Source organism: Bubalus kerabau, chromosome 3 (assembly GCF_029407905.1).
Source record: "Bubalus kerabau isolate K-KA32 ecotype Philippines breed swamp buffalo chromosome 3, PCC_UOA_SB_1v2, whole genome shotgun sequence".
NCBI lineage: Eukaryota > Metazoa > Chordata > Mammalia > Artiodactyla > Bovidae > Bubalus > Bubalus kerabau.
Window position 1 is genome coordinate 42936969 of NC_073626.1, and position 17212 is coordinate 42954180.

The window sequence follows — 17212 nt, forward strand, 5'->3', positions numbered from 1 at the left end:
TGCTCAACTTTGCTGACTGGCTCCGAGAGCTAGGGGGTGGCAGAAAGAACTGTCCCAACTTGCTCTTTTGCCCAACCTGCAAGGGAGGAAGGCAGGAGAGGGGTGTAGGCATCTCACTTCTCTCCTCTCTGTTTCCTCCTGGACCACACAGGATCTCATTCCTGAAGCAACAGCAGTGATGTAGGAGTAGCGATGGGAAATATTAAAGCGATAAGAGTAATGCAACAGGGCTCCTGCTGGAGATTTCCCTCCTGCGCAGGCAGACCTCTGTGTTCATTCATTCAGCACCTACTGCACCCCTAGGCCCACGCACTGTGCAGCGGTGAGGGGCTCTGGCTCGGAGTCACAATGCTAGATTTGAATCCTGGCTTTGCCAGCCACCCTGGGCAAGTGACCTAACCCTCCTGGCCTCAGCTTCTTTATCTAGAAAATGACATAATGATAGCACCACACCCTAAGAATCAGGTGAGGATTAACTAAGTCATTCATAAAGACGTCTTAGAACAAGGTCTGGCACATAGTCTGTTGGTTATTGCTAGTATTATTATTATTATGACTCTGCTAAGCACATATGGGCCTCTGTTCTGAAAGTGGTTACAAGCTGGTTGAGACAGAATTCCCACATAAACACAAAGGGTATGACAAGGCAGTATGGTTGATTAGGTACCAAGTGGATGGAAAAGACAATTAAGTTCTAGGGAGCAGGCTGAAGGATGAGATCGCTGTGACAGGAGAAGGCTTCATGGAAGAAGGAAGCCTAAAACTGGGCAAGATTTGGCCGAGCCACAGAAGTGCATGACAGATGTGGGGAGAGCTCAAAGCACAGTGGGGTGATGGAGCCCCAGGAATCCACAAGAATTAAACTAGTAGTCAGAGTGTTATGCAAGTTTGATGCTTCTAGGAGTTTAAGCCAAACCTATTCAATTAAGATTTCCAAATCCAAATTTGGAATCCAGATCCAAAGCCTCTCCTGTAGAGAAAGATATATTGATTTGTGTTAACTTCATCGGACAAAACAATGTTATGAAGTTGGGCAACAGAGTGTGTTGTGAAGAGACCAGAAGAGGCATGGGTAAATACAGCCTAAATTTTTTAAATGAGGGGATAGACGTATTGATAGAGTTGTTATTGAAGTAAAATAATATTGTTCGGTGAAGTAGAAAGTATTCTACACAAAACAATGTTCTATTCACTCAATCATTCTTTCAATATTGAGTGTTTACTATGTGCCACACATTCAGGGAAACTTTGGTAGTGAAAATAAATATGATTTCTGGGATCCATATGTATTGATCTCATATTTGTCATTTTCTATAAGTTATAGAATACTTTCAAATAAATAAGTAAAAGCAGGTACACAGAAAACAAGCATCTAAAAAACATTTCTATATAGTGTGTTTCTAAAAAATTTCTGATCTGCCTCCATGCAGTTACTTAAATGAATTTGGTCTTCATTTGAGTAAGAATTATAATAATTTATTATTGAAAATTTAAAAAATTAACCCAATCATTGACAGTTGAATTTCTGAAAAACTTTTGCTTGGATGTCACTACTTACAAAGATGAATTAATTTAAGAAGAATTTAGTGAATGAACCAACCATGTGCCTAACATCGTTCTACCTGCAACAAAGGATAAGAAAGGATTTGAAGGGAAAGAAGGATTTTCACTTCGAGCTAAGGAGCAATAGGAACTGGGTATACTTTCTTCCATGAAACAACCAAAATGACAGACAGACAGACAGACAAAATATATGAAACAGTGGTTTTCAAACCATTTCAGGCAATGAAAGACAGTTACTGAGAGAAAGGAAAACACGAACTCTTCCATTTCCCAAGCTTTCTGCCACACAAGGGTTTCCAGGCTGTAACACAGAAGAGAAAACCCAGGCAGAGCTCAGCCAATTCTCTGAGTGGAGAATTCTCTGCCTGAGGACAGAGTTAGAAATTTGGGGAGACCAAGGTGGCCAGAATTTGCAGGAGAGAGTACCAAAGAGGAGAGAGGCTACACACTGGATTTGGAGCTCTGCAGAAGGTCTCCCTCAAGTATGCAGCATAACTGACCCACGAGTGTGAGGAAACTAACCACGACCAGGGAAATAAACATCTGGAAAGATTAGAGGAGATAATAGGTGTTCACTCAGAGCTGGGAACAATGTCTACCACCACCAACCAGACTGGAAAACTTTGTAAGTCTTGGGGCTTTGGGTAGAATGCTCAAAAGGGTATTGTCTCAGTAATGGGGAATAATTAACCCTATATTAAACATGGTTCTGTTCCTACCTAACAATTCTTAACAGCAAGACCAAAAGGATTGAACTGTGTCCAAGTAATCTAGCTCCCATACAAATCTCAAGAATATTTGTAGAAATACCAATATATCCAGCACCCAGTGAGGTAAAATTCACAATGTCTGGCATGCAAACAAAGATTATCAGACATGTAAAATGTGACCCATAATGAGAAGGAAAATAAATCTATCAAAATTGACCCAGAACTAAAAGATACTGTAACTAGCAGCCAAGGATGTTAAACCAGCTATTATAACTGTATTTCATTTGTTCAAAAACATGTATGTTATAAAAAAGATTTAAACCAAACTCTTAGAGGTGAAAACCAAGTGAGTGAGATGAAAACCACCCTGGCTAAGATTAATAGCAAATTAGACATTACAGAAGAAAATTTTAGGAACAGGAAGACATAACAATAGAAACTATTCAAAGTTAAGCATAGAGAAAAAAAGTTTATAAACTGCAAAGAGTGTCCATGCCCTATTAGATAACATCAAGCAGCCTAGTATACACGATTGGGGTCCTTGAGAAAGAGGTAGGAGGACAGAAAATTTACTTGAAAAAGTGATGGCCAAAATTTTTCTAAATTTGATGAAAACTGTAAACTCACAGATCCAAGAAGCTCAATGAGCCCCACGTACAAGAAACCTGAAAGAGAACTACACCAATGCATGTACGACCCAAATGCTCAAAACCTGTGATAAAGAGGGCATCTTTGAAGCAGCTGGAGGGGAAAAAAAACACACATTATATAGAGAAAAAAAAAAATATAAGGATAGCTGCAGATTTCTCACTGGAAACACTACAAGTGAGAAGACAGTGGAGCAAAATAGTTTAAGTCCTGAAAGAAAACAAAACTGTCAATTTAAATCCTACACCCAGGGAAAATATCTTCAGAAATGAAGATACTATACAGATCTTTTCAGACATACAAAAACTGAAAGAAATTATCACCAACAGAAAAGAACTCAGAAATGTTAAAGGAAGTCCTTCAGGCCGAAGGAAATGATACCAGGTGGAAATACAGATCTACCCAAAGGAATGAAGAGCCCTGGAAAAGGTAAACACAGGGGTAAATACCAGTTTTTTTGGGGGGGTGAGAGGGTGGGGAGGTCACACAGCACTTGAAGCCCTTGGAGATGCCCAGCCTTTAAAAACAGTTTTTTAATTCAGTCACTATTTTTGGCTGCACTGGGTCTTGGTCGCTACCCGCGGGGTTTCTCCACTTGTGGCGAGTGGGGGTACTCTCTAGTTGCTGCGTGCAGGCTTCTCACTGCAGTGGCTCCTTTGGCTGAAGAACTCGGGCTCTAGGATGTGTGGGTTTTGGTACTTGTGGCACATGGTCTCAGTACTTGTGCTGCATGGGCTTAGTTGCCTCGGAGCACGGAGAATCTTCCTGGAAAAAGAGTTGAACCCGTGTCCCCAGTATTGACAAGGGGACTCTTTACCACTGGACCTCTAGGGAAGTCCTAAATACATGTTTGTTTGTTTTTTTAACCAAGTACATATCTTTCAAAGATAACTGCTTAAACAACAACAACAACCATTATGTATTGTGTGGTTTATTTCACATGTATAAGTAAAAAGTGAGACAGTAAAAGCCCAAAGGCCAAGAAGGGAGAAATGGACATATTCCATAGTAGGTTTCTTGTACTACATGTGAAGTGGTATAATATTAATTAAAGGCAGACTGTGTTAAGATATATAAACCATAAACCTCAAAGCAACCACTAAAATAAAACAAAAATGTACAGCTACTAAGCCAATAAAGGAAATAAAATGGAATCATAAAGAATACTTAATCCATTGGATTTCCCTGGTGGTCCAGTGGTTATGACTTCGCTTTCCAATATAAGGGGTGCTGGTTTGATCCCTGATCAGGGAGCTGAGATCCCGCATGTCTCAGAACCAACAGAAGCAATTTATTGTAACAAATTCAGTAAAAACTTTAAAAAATTTTTTCAAAAAAACAAAAAGAGAGAAAAGGAACAAAAAAGAAATGGAACAACTGTAAAATACATTAGCAAAATGGTGGACGCACACTTAACCCTATCAACAATCCCATTAAAAGTAAATGGCCTGTGCTGCATAATTTCATTTACATGAGGTAACTAGAATAGCCAAACTCATCGAAACAGAAAGTATAATGATTGTTACCAGGGACTGGGGAGGGGGACAAGGAGTTACTGTTTATAGGAATAGGGTTTCAGTTTTGCAAGATGAAAAAAATCCCAAAGACTGTTTGTACAACAATGTGAATATGCTTAGCACTACTAAACTGTATACTTAAAATGGTTAAGATGGTGATTTTTATGCTGTGTATATTTTATCACAATTAAAACCAAACCAAACAAAAATATTCACATATTTCTTTGAGGTTAAAAATGAAAAAAAGTAAACGGTCTAAATGCTCTAGTTAGAGGGCAGAGATTGTTAGGCTGGATAAAAAAGCAAGACCAAATTATATGGTGCTTATAAGAAATACACCAGTTATTTTTTTAGTTATACATATATACATTTTTTATTTTTTATATTCTTTTCTATTATGGTTTATCATAGGATATTGAATATAGTTCTCTGTGCTGTACAGTAGCACCTTGTTATCCACTCTATATATAAAAGCTTACATCTGCTAACCCCAGACTCCCACTCCCACTCAATACCCTACCACCAGTCTGTTCTCTGTATCCATGACTCTGTTTCTGTTGCATAGATAGGTTCATTTGCATCATATTTTGGATTCCACATATAAGTGAAAGCATATGGTATTTGTCTTTCTCTTTCTGACTTACTTCACTTAGTATTATCATCTCTAGTTGCATTCATGTTGCTGCAAATGGCACTGTTTCATTCTTTTTATGGCTGAATAGTATTCCATTGCATATATGTACTACATCTTCTTTATCCACTCATCTGTCAGTGGACATTTAGGTTGCTTTCATGTCTTGGCTATTATGAATAAATGCTGCTATGAACATAGAGGTACATGTATCTTTTTGAATAATAGTTTTGTCTGGATATACACCCAGGAGTGGGATTGCTTGATTGGATGGTAATTCAATTTTTAGTTTTTTGAGGAACCTCCATACTGTTTCCCACAGTGGCTGTACCAACTTACATTCTTACCAACAGTGTAGAAGTGTTCCCTATCCTCCACATCATAAGAAATGCACTTCAAATATAAAAACACAGATATGTCAAAATAAAAAAGTTCAAAAAGATATAGCATGTTAACACTAGTCAAAATAAAGATGAACCTAGGGATGTGATGTGCATAATCAATATTACTGCATTGTTTATTTGAAAGTTGATAAGAGAGTAGATCTTAAAAGTTATCATCACAAGAAAGAAAATTTATAACTATGTGTGGTAATGGATGTTAACTAGACTTATTGTGGTGATAATTTTGCCATAAATGCATGTGCATGCTAAGTCACTTCAGTCATGTCCAACTATTTGTGATGCTATAGACCATAGCCCACCAGGTTCCTCTGTCCATGGGATTTTCCAGGCAAGAATACTGAAGTGGATTGCCGTGCCCTCCTCCAGGGAATCTTCCCTACTCAGGGGTTGAACTGTCATCTCTTACATCTCCTACACTGGCAGGTACATTCTTTGCTACTACTGCCATATATTAAATTAAAATGTTGTATGCCTGAAACTAATATAATGTTATATGTCAATTACATCTTTAAAATGTCTATGTTTTGGAAAGATGTATATATTATTAGATTAAAAATAGTTATGAAACAAACAAACATGTAGTAGCTGTATTAATGTCAAAGTAAATTTCAGGGCAAAGAACGTTGTCAGGAATAAAGAAAATCATTTTATGATCATAAAGTGGCCAATTCATCAAGATGACTTAATTCTAAAAGGCTATTCACCTAGGGACTTCCCTGGTGGTCCAGTGACTCCACACTCCCAGTGCAGGGGGCCCATGTTCAATTCTTGGTCAGGGAACTAGATTCTGCATGCCACAACTAAGACCTGGAGCAGCCAAATACATAAATAAATGGAAGAATAAATAAATGAAGTCAAGTTTATGTACCTAATAACAGAGCTTCAAAATATATGACTCAAAAAACAATAGGACTGCAAGGAGAAATAGACAAGTCACAATTACAAAAGGAGACTTCAATGTTCTCTCATTAATTGATATACAAGTAAGTAGAAAATAATCAAGGGTACAGAAGACTAACACCATCAATCAACTTGATCTAATTGACATTTATAGAATATTTCATCCAACAACAGCAGACTGTTTACATTCTTTCCAAATGTACATGGAACATTTACCAAAATAGGCCATATTCTGGACTATGTAAGTCTCAATATATCTGAAAAGATTCAAGTCATAATAAAATATGTCCTCTCATCACAATGCAATTAGAAGTCAATAACAGAAAGACTCTTGGAAAATCTCCAGATATTTGGAAACTAGATAACACACTACTAAATCACCATGGGTCAAATAAAAAATACAAAAGAGAAACTAGAATGTATTTTGAATGGAATGAAAGAAACTCAACATATCAAAATTTGTTGGCTGCTACTAATCTAGTACTTGAAAAGTCTCAAATCAAAAGTCTCAGCTTCCACCTTGAGGACCTAGAAAAAGAAGAGCAATTGAAACTCATCATAAGCAGAAGAAAGGAAGTAATAAAGATCAGAGCAGAAATAAATGAAACAATATGGCAAAACAATGAAGAAAATCAATGAAGGCAAAAGGAAGATCAATAATCTTGATAGACCTTTAACCATGTCGATCTGGAAAAAAGAGAGGGGATACAAATTATTGATATCAGTAATGACGGTGGTGATCTCACTACAGATTTTTACTACAGGTAAAAAAAGATAATAAGAGAATATTATGAACAATTTTGCCAATGGCAACAATAAATAATAAATTAGACAACTTATATGTAACAGAAAGAAATCGTCAGACGAACTATCAAAACTCAGTAAGAATAGGTAACCTGAAAAACCCAGTATCTGTTAAATAAATTGGGTTTGTAGCTTAAAACCTCCCCCAAAAGAAATATCCAAGCCTAACTAGCTTCACTGGACAATTCTGCAAATATTTAAAGGAGAAAATAAATACCAATTATATACAAACTCAGAAAACTGAAGAGGAAAAAAATTTTACAACTCATTCTGAGGCCAGTATTATCCTGATACTAAAACCAGACAAAAATTTATAAGAAAATAAAACTACAGACTAATATTCGTTATGAATGTAGATGCAAAACTTCCAAACAAAATTTTAGTAAATAAAATCAACATGTAGAGAAAATGCATCATGACCAAGTGAGATTTACTCCAGAAATACAAGATTGACTTAACATTAGAAAATCAATATAATTCATATTAGTAAAGAAAGAAAGAAAAGCCATAGGATCATCTTAATGGATGCAGCGAACAATTTTGACAAAAATACAACATCCATTCCTCGTTAAAAACTCTAAGCAAACTAGTAGTAGAAAGGAGATTCCTCAACCAGGTAAAGAACATCTGTGAAAAACCTACAGCTAACATCATACTTAATGGTGAAACTGAATGCTTTCCCTCTCAGTTCAGTTGCTCAGTAGTGTCCGACTCTTTGCAACCCCATGGACCCCATGGACGGCCAGGCTTCCTTGTCCATCTCCCGGAGCTTGCTCAAACTCATGTCCATGGAGTCAGTGATGCCATCTAACCATCTTATCCTCTGTCGTCCCCTTCTCCTCCTGCTTTCAATCTTTCCCAGCATCAGAGTCTTTTCCAAAGAGTCAGTTCTTCCCATCAGGTGGCCAAAGTATTGGAACTTCAGCTTCAGCATCAGTCCTTCCAATGAATATGCAGGACCAATTTCCTTTAGGATTGACTGATTTGATCTCCTTGCAGTCCAAAGGACTCTCGAGAGTCTTCTCCAACACCACAGTTCAAAAGCATCAGTTCTTCAGCGCTCAGCTTTCTTTATAGTCCAACTCTCACATCCATACATAACTACTGGAAAAACCATAGCTCTGACAAGACAGACCTTTGTTGGCAAAGTAATGTCTCTGCTTTTGAATATGTTGTCTAAGTTGGTCCAAGCTTTTCTTCCAAGGAGCAAGTGTCTTTTAATTTCATGGCTGCAGTCACCATCTGCAGTGATTTGGGAGTCCAAGAAAATAAAGTCTGTCACTGTTTCCACTGTTTTCCATCTCTTTGCCATGAAGAGATGGACCAGATGCTGTGAAGAGATGGGACTGGATGCCATGATCTTCTTTTTCTGAATGTTGAATTTTAAGCCAACTTTTTCACTCTCCTCTTTTACTTGCATCAAGAGGCTCTTTAGTTCTTCTTTGCTTTCTGCCATAAGGATGGTGTCATCCGCATATCTGAGGTTATCGATATTTCTCCCAGCAATCTTGATTCCAGCTTGTGCTTCATCTAGCCTGGCATTTTGCATGATGTACTCTGCATATAAGTTAAATAAGCAGGGTGACAACATACAGCCTTGACGTACTTCTTTCCTAATTTGGAACCAGTCTGTTGTTCCATGTCGGGTTCTAACTGTTGCTTCTTGACCTGCATACAGATTTCTCAGGAGGCAGGTAAGGTGTTCTGGTATTTCCATCTCTTTAAGGATTTTCCACAGTTTGTTGTGATCCACACAGTCAAAGGCTTTGGTATAGTCAATAAAGCAGAAGTATTTCTGCATTCCCTCTTAGATGAGAAAAACCAGGGATACTTCTGCTCACCACTTCTAGTCAACACTGTACTAAAGGTTTTAGCCAATGCAATAAGGCAAGAAAAAAAAAAAGGCATCCATGTTGGAAAGGAAGAAGTAGGACTCTTTATTCAAGACAACATGAGAGGGACTTCTTTGGTGGTACAGTGGTTAAGAATCCTCCTGCCAATGCAGGGGATACAGGTTTGATCCTTGGTCTGGGAAGAGTCCACATTCTGTGGAGCAACTAAGCTTACGTGTCACAACCCCTGAGCCTGTCTGCCCAGAGCCTGTGCTCTGCAACAAGAGAAGCCCCTGCAATGAGAAGCTGGTGCACATCAGTGAAGAGCAGCCCCTGCTTGCTGCAACTAGAGAAAGCCTGTGTGCAACAACAAAGACCCAGTGCAACCAAAAAGAAAGAACGTATTGAAAAATGTAACATGATAGCAAAAGCATGACCCAGGAAGAAATAATCTGAGACTAGACTTGAGGAAAAGGAAAAATTTCCACTGTATGAAAGACACTATTAGGAGAATGAAAGTCACAGAGTGGGAGAAAAATATTTGCAAAGCATATAACTGATAAAGGGGTTGTATTCGGAGTATGTAAAGAACTCTTACAACTCAGCAGTAAGAAAACAACCCTGTTTTTAAAATTAGCAAGAGATTTGAATTGACACTTCACCAGAGGAGGCATCTGAATGACAAATAGCGCAAGAAAAGATGCTTAGTGTTATTAGTCATCAAGGAGATGCAAATTAAAACCACAGTGAGAAACCACTACACCGTTACTGGAATGGCTTAATAGAAAGAGGAAAAAGACTGACAATACCAAGTGTTGGTGAGTATGTGGAACAACTGAAACTTCATAAACTGTTGGTGAAAATGTAAAATCATTCAACCAACTTTAGAGAAATATTTGACAGCTTTTTATAAAATTAAACATACCATATTGTCCAGCAATTCACTCCTAGGTATTTACCCAAGAGAAATTAAAACATATGTCCACAAAAAGACATACTAGAATATGTACAGGAGTTTTGTTCATAAAGTCAAAAGCTAGAAATAACCCAAACATCCACCAACAGATACATGGATAAACAAACTGTAGTATATTCATAGAATGGACTAATACTCTGCAATAAAAAGGAAAAAAAACTACTGATAAATGCCACAGAAGTGGATGACTCACACTGGCATTGTGCTGAGTCATAGAAGTTAAATACAAAAGACCACTATTATAGACTGAATTGTGTCCCCAAATTCATGTGTTGAAGCCCTAACCAATGTGACTTTATTTGGAGACTGGGCCTTTAAAGAGGCAAGTCAGGTTAAATGAGGTCATAATGGTGGTGGGGCCCTAATCCAATAGGACTGGTGTCCTTGGAAAAAGAAGAGGAGACACAAGAGATGCATCCACAGAGAGAAAGGCCACGTCCAGACACAGAGAGAAGGAGGTTATCTGAATGTCAGAGAGGGTTTAGGAGAAACCAAGCCTGTCAACACCTTGATCTTGGTCTTCCAGCCTCTAGAACTATGAGAAAATAAATTTCTGTTGTTTTAATAGCCTCCCAGTATGCAGTATTTTATGGCAGCCTTGGACAACTAATACAACTGTATATTGTATAACTCCATTTATTTGAAGTGTTAGAACAAATAAAATTGAGCTATAGTGACAGAAAGCAGATCCATGGTTGCCTGGGGCCTGTCCTGGAATAAGGAGATGGGCATTGACTACAGAGTTGCACAAGTAAACTCTTGGATGTGAGGGAAATATTCTATTTAACTGTGGTGGTGGTTCCCTGGCATATATATCAAAGCTTATCAAAATGTATGCTTAAAATTGGTGAATTTCATTCACGGAGATAATACCTCAGTAAAGTTGATTTTAAAAGAAACAAAATATTATGTAAAAAGTATAGACAAGAATTCTGGAATGCAATGGAAGGGAGTTATGAAGTCCACTAATGCTTCATGGCTTTCATTTTGTTATTTTGGATTTTTAGAGTTGTCCCCCCAGCAAAGGAAGCTGTGGGTAGATTCAGCCCTACATACAAACAGGGATGCAGACAGAGTGCTCCATGTTGAAGTCCTGTAGAGTTACAACCAGACGTTTCCTTTAATTTATTCATGAAAAACAGCCAGCATTAAACATCAACCAACTATTACACTCAAAGGTATTTGTACTTGAAAAATTCTTAATATAAAAATTTGTGAGCTTTTGTTTTCATTTGTTTGGGGCTTTTTTGTTTTTATTTTTTCCCTACCAAGTCCCCATTTCTATCCTCAATGATGATGAAGTTTTGCTTAGCCTGGGGGGCTATCTCTTCCTGGTCTAGTTCTCCAAATTGGACTAAGCGAAACATCAAAGCCCCTCCAGTGTGCTTGCCTCACAGAGACTGAAGATCCTCGCTATGGGTGCTAGAGTGTGCCTGTTCTAACTAGAGGGACAACTGTTAACCTTTCTAACACAGCAACTCTTGCCTTCCTCACCATAGAGAAGAAAAAAGAGAAGACTTGGATTAGATGATTTTAGAAGTGCTTGCCAACTATATTATCCTCTGAGTCTTTATTAGGTCCATGTTTCTCTCACTCAACTATAATGAGTTCTCTCTCCGTGCTTAATTCTATATAGTCAGGGCTCGGGACACAGCAGAGCAGCAGACAGACATGAGTTGTGCCTTTATGCTGCTTGTATTCCAGTGGGAGTTCAGGGCTGCAAGCACTCCAAGTTGAACGGGCGTAAAGGGTAAGGAATGTATTGACCTGATGCTTGGGAATCAGGCAGCAGACTAGGTTACAGGGGTACCTCGAGACTGACTGTGCAGTGAGGCTGTCATTAAGATGGCCATCAGGGACAGTTCCCGCTCTCCTACCCTGGGAAGACAAAGTCAAAATCCAGGAGAGACATGCTCTCTTCCCAAAGGGAGTGTGATGAAACAGACTGATGGGAAACTCGGCAAGAAACCTCTAGCCAATGTCTCCTTGCGCCTTAATCTGATTCGTGTCACGTGCTCCCTCTGAACCAATCACTTTAATGGAGGTGGGATTTCCCATTAGACCAATCAGGCTTCTCCATGGAATTGGATGCGATAGGAATGAAAATGAAAGTGTTAGTCACACAGTCCTGTTTGACTCTTCGCGACCCCATCCACTGTAGCATACCAGGCTCCTCTGTCCATGAAATTCTCCAGGCAAGAATACTGGAGTGGATTGCCATTCCTGTCTCCAGGAGATCTTCCTTACCCAGGGATCTAACTGGGGCTTCCTGCATTGCAGGCAGATTCTTTACTGTCAGAGCCACCACGGAAGCCTAGGAATGAGCTGGGTGTGTTTCAGAGACCAGAAATGAGGCAATGCTTCATTCTAGTTGGGTTGTATTAACTAGAATATTCACTTAGTAAATCTCAACATTGGTTCAAGGCAGCTGATAGCCCTTTGGTGACTTCTGGAAGCACTGACTTCAAATACTGGTTTCAACTATAAACTGTTTCAAGGAAGTCACCTTATACAAAACATGTCAGAACTATTCAGAGGTTTCACTGCCTGACTGTTGAAGGGCAGTTGGGAAAGACTGCTTTGGGGAGGCAACTCTAGAGCCAGCTGCCTGCGCACACAGCTTGGCTTTGAGTTTCTGTCTCTGGTATTTACTAGCTGGGTAAGTCCCTTAAGCTCTTGGAGCCTCAGTTTCCATTCCTGTAGAATGGGCACCTTCTTTGTAGGATTTGTGTGAGGACTAAATGAGAATGTATGTGATGCCCGTTAGAAAAGTGCCTGGCACATAGTTTTTATTTATTATTAGTGTTATTATTTACATGTGCAGAGCCAGTCTAATCCACCAGGTCTTTGTTGCTGCATGTGGGATCTAGTTGCAGCCCGAGAACTCTTAGTCAAGGCATGCGGGTCTAGTTCCTTGACCAGGCATTGAACTGGGGCTCCCTGCATTGGGAGCAGAGTCTTAACCACTGGACCACTAGGGAAGTCCCACTTGGGTTGTTTTTGACCTACATCTTCTTGGGCTTCCCTGGTGGCTCAGAGGTTAACGCGTCTGCCTGGAATGTGGGTAGACCAGGGTTCGATCCCTGGGTTGGGAAGATCCCCTGGAGAAGGAAATGGCAACACACTCCAGTACTCTTGCCTGGAGAATCCCATGGAGGGAGGAGCCTGGTAGGCTACAATCCATGGGGTCGCAAAGAGTCGGACGCGACTGAGCGACTTCACTTTCTTTCTTTCATCTTCTCAGAATCTGATTTTAGGTCCCAGCTGAAGAATAGGAGTACCAGTTACAGGCATTTGTCCAGGTTCTATCCTCCATCTGCACTGCTTTTCTTTTGTGCTCCAATACCTCCACGTTTCTGGAGGTGTACAAAAAAGACTGATCAAAGGTTCTGAGGTCCGACTCCCTGGTTTCAAGTCCCTGCCTTACTATTCACTGTGTGACCCTGTGCAAGATACTTAAATTCTCATCTATTAAATGGGTGTAAAAGCAACATCTTTGTCCTGAGGCTGTTGTGAGAATGATGGTTGTGCATCTGTGTGACGGGCTCCCTGAGGGCCTGACGCATCGTAAGAACGTGATATGTGTTGCCTCATTGTTATTACTGTTTCATCTAGCAACTAGGAGTCCTGACACCATTATTTTTTAAAAAATAATTTTTTTACGGCTGTGCAGGATATTTGTTGCTGCATGAGCTTTTTTCTAGTTGCAGTGAGTGATGGCTACTCTCTCGTGGTGTATGGGCTCTTGTTGCAGAGCACAGGGTCTAGAGCCTGGGCTCAATAGTAGAGCCCCGAGGGCTTAGGTGTTCCTCGGCAGGTGGAATCTTCCCAGATCAGGGATTGAACCCTTGCCTCCTGCATTGGCAGGTGGATTCTCCACCACTGAGCCACCAGGGGAAGCCCTCTGACACCATTCTTGTTATCAGTTAGTCTCAATCTCTCTCCTTAGTTCTGCCTGCTTATTTCCACCTGCCTGCTGAATAGTTTCTCACCAAGATCCAACCAAAACTTCATTCTCAATCTGTCCCTAAATCTAAAATATACCATCAGCTTCCTCCTTTCCCCAGATTTCCTCCTCTGCCTCTCTGCAGCCCTTCTTTTCATTAATATCAGCACCTATGGGAAACAAAGTGTCTTATTTCCTGTTTCAAGAATCCAAGCTATCAGAAAGCCTTGCTTCTCCTCCACTTGCCGCAGATTCTCATAACTGTGGGGCACTTCCACCCAGCTTCCAAGAAATGAGGCCAGAGCTGTGAAGTGACCTGCCAGGGTCACAGGCATGTGGGCAGCAGAAGGCTGCCTGCTTTTGCGGGGATTCCCCTTCCACCTCCCGGCGGCTGACTGTTCTCTGTGGCCATGGAACCACTTCTCCCCAGTTGTCCCAAGGACCTCTGGCAGGCTCACAGTCCCAGGCTTGGTGAGGCAAGGCTCTGTGTAGTTCTTGAAACAATTAAAATCAGATTTCATAAACCAAGTCTCCTGTTATCCTGAGCTGTGCGCTGGGGAAGGGCGGGAGGTGGGGGGCCGAGCGCAGAAGTAAGGAGGCTCACTCCTTTGAGAGTTTCCAAGCCTCGTGAGCAAGGGAGCACCCAAATTGACGGATGTGAGTCATTCTGAGTGTGCCTCTGTCAGTCACAGATGGGTACAAGAGATGTAGGGTCTGCAAGGGTTATGAGTGGTTTAGCCAGTGTTTTTCAATTTGAGAAATTTCATGGCATAGAATTTGAGGGTGTCCGAGGAGCCCTCCGGGGTCCTCCTTGCACTTCCATCGCTCTGAGCCTGAGCTCTGAGGGGTCTCAGGTACTCACTCTGTAGCTGACAGGCACTGAACGTGGTCGCATGCAGGCTCCAAGCAGGCTTCAGACACCACAACAGCCGTCTACTTCCTCACACTATTGAAGTCAGAAAATTCTTGCCATTCCTGAGCTTGTAACAGAGACTCAGACCCAGTGACCTCTTTTTGTTCCCACAGGGGGCTGCAGCCCCTTTGCAAGTTTAAACCGTTCAGATGCGCTCCGGCTTCATCTAGTAGACACCGTCGGTGGAGGACCAGGGCGGGGGGAGGCGGTGCTGGGAAGAGTCCCCAGGGTGAGAAAGAGGATGGCCATGGTCGCCCCATCCTCCCCGCCGGCCATGCGAAGAACACACGTCCTGAAGTAAACTGAAGTTTAAAACTGTTCCCTGTTCCTAGAGACAAAAAGTAGGATACAGACTACCATGACCTGAGAGGAGAAGTGACTGTTTAGTGCGTAGTTTTTGTTGGGGATGATGAAAGTTTGGGGAGGTAATGGTGAAGGTTACACAACATTGTGGATCTAATTTATTTGATGCCACTGAATTGTACACATAACAAATGTTTAAAATAATAAATATTATGCTATGAATTCTACCACACACACACACACACACAAACCCCCACGACAATAACTTAAAAAAAAAAAAAAAAAGCAAAACCTTGTTTTCTACATTTCTTTTGAAACTGACTTCAAATAGACTGGCCTTCAAATCTGCAGCTGGATTCTTTGTCAGGAGATCATTATACTTTGCTTTAGGCTGGCGGTTCTAAAGAATTATGGATGACGGGAATGATTGAAACTGATTTATTTCTCAAGTGTTTGAGATTCCTTCATCCTGGTCCAATAACGTCTATTCAGGAAGAGCTTGTCTTTAGCAAAGTCAGAAAAATAAAAGAAAATGCACAGGCCACCATTTAAAGATGGCCTGGTTTAAGAAAATCTCTTATGTGAAATCGCAGATTTGGAGAACAAATTGGTGGCTGATGATTTGCTTTACAAAAGACTGATTCACTTAACAAAAGAGTTTTCCTCAAAGGTTCCTTTAAGGAGAGAGCCCCCTGGTGCATTTAATGATATTATTAGATTAAAAAAAAATCATCCCGACTGTTCAAGGCCATTGCACTGCAAACATGCGAATGCATTGTGTTGTGTTGTAAGAGTGGGAATAAAGAAGTCAGGACTCTTTGACAAATGGACCGTTTTTTGGCCCAAAGTAACACAAGGAGGAAGCAAGATGAGTGTTCTTGGCCTAAAATCCTGGCAGCTTTCTGGGAAGGCTTTGAGAGTTTGTGATTTATTTCAGACCAGCTAAGCCCGAGGCCCACGATGTGTCCATTTTGAGAACTTAGGGTCCACGTTCTAACTCTGCTCACGCTGACCCCCATCACCTGCCCTAATCACAAAGGCCCTCAGACGTGAGCTCAACTCTGTCCTGCGATGGCAGAAAAATATATCTGTTGCCAGAAAGTGGATTCTCTCCGGTGACGAAGAATGATCCTTATTTATGTCTGCATAGGTACATTCTGGGGCCCATAAAGGTTTAATTGTCCCTCTAACTAGTTTTTAAAAAAAACCCACAAAGAGGCTGCCAGCTTTCCCCAGAGTTTAAAACCCACTGAATGCGGTTCAGTGGAAACTGCTCTAAGTGTGTGACTCGCGCCGTGTCCCGGGCACAAGGCGCGATTGTTGGGGGAGTCGAGAGATGCAGCTCTTAGGAGGGCTTTCAAAGTCAGTGTTTGTGGCTTTGGGCTGCTGCTGACCCTGGCTTACTCTAGAGAGAGAGAGAAGCAGCCTGCCCCTGGAAGTTACTCCCAAGGTGCCACTGCCCCCTGCTGCCACCTCCCAGTTCGGGGGACACCCCCCTGCCGTCACAGGACCCTAAATGTCCTCCCTCTTCGCTCTGATGTTGCTTTTGCTGGTTTAAAAGATTCACAGGGCCCTAAAGACAGAGACACAGAAAAAGAGGAAACATGTCTGTGAGACAAAAAGAGAAAGATGGGCCCCGTTAACGAACCCACTGGGCCCAGAGAGACACTCTGCCTGATCCCCCAGCACCACTGCCTCCCCTGCTTGTGCCTGTGTGTTCATTTGACAATTATTGGCGGGATGCCGACTATGTGAGTGAAGTGCACACAGTTCCTGCTCTCAGAGAACTCAAAGTCTCCCGGTGGAGTTAGACAGTCCATCGGGGTTCATCATGCACAACTGGGTAAGGACAAACTGCAGTGACTGCTGTGCAGAAAAAGGAATAGGTGTTGACAGAAGCTAACAGAGTTTGACATATATACACGTCTGTCTGGAGACATGCTGCTGCTGCTGCTAAGTCGCTTCAGTCGTGTCCGATTCTGTGCAACGCCATAGACGGCAGCCCACCAGGCTCCCCCGTCCCTGGGATTCTCCAGGCAAGAACACTGGAGTGGGTTGCAATTGC

General features: G+C 41.2%; 1 protein-coding gene across 6 annotated transcripts in view; it reads left to right on the forward strand.

Annotated features, from left to right (window-relative positions):
• Nucleotides 1-17212, forward strand: part of TCP11 (t-complex 11) — a 135621-nt gene that overhangs the window by 69928 nt on the left and 48481 nt on the right. The window lies entirely within an intron of this gene.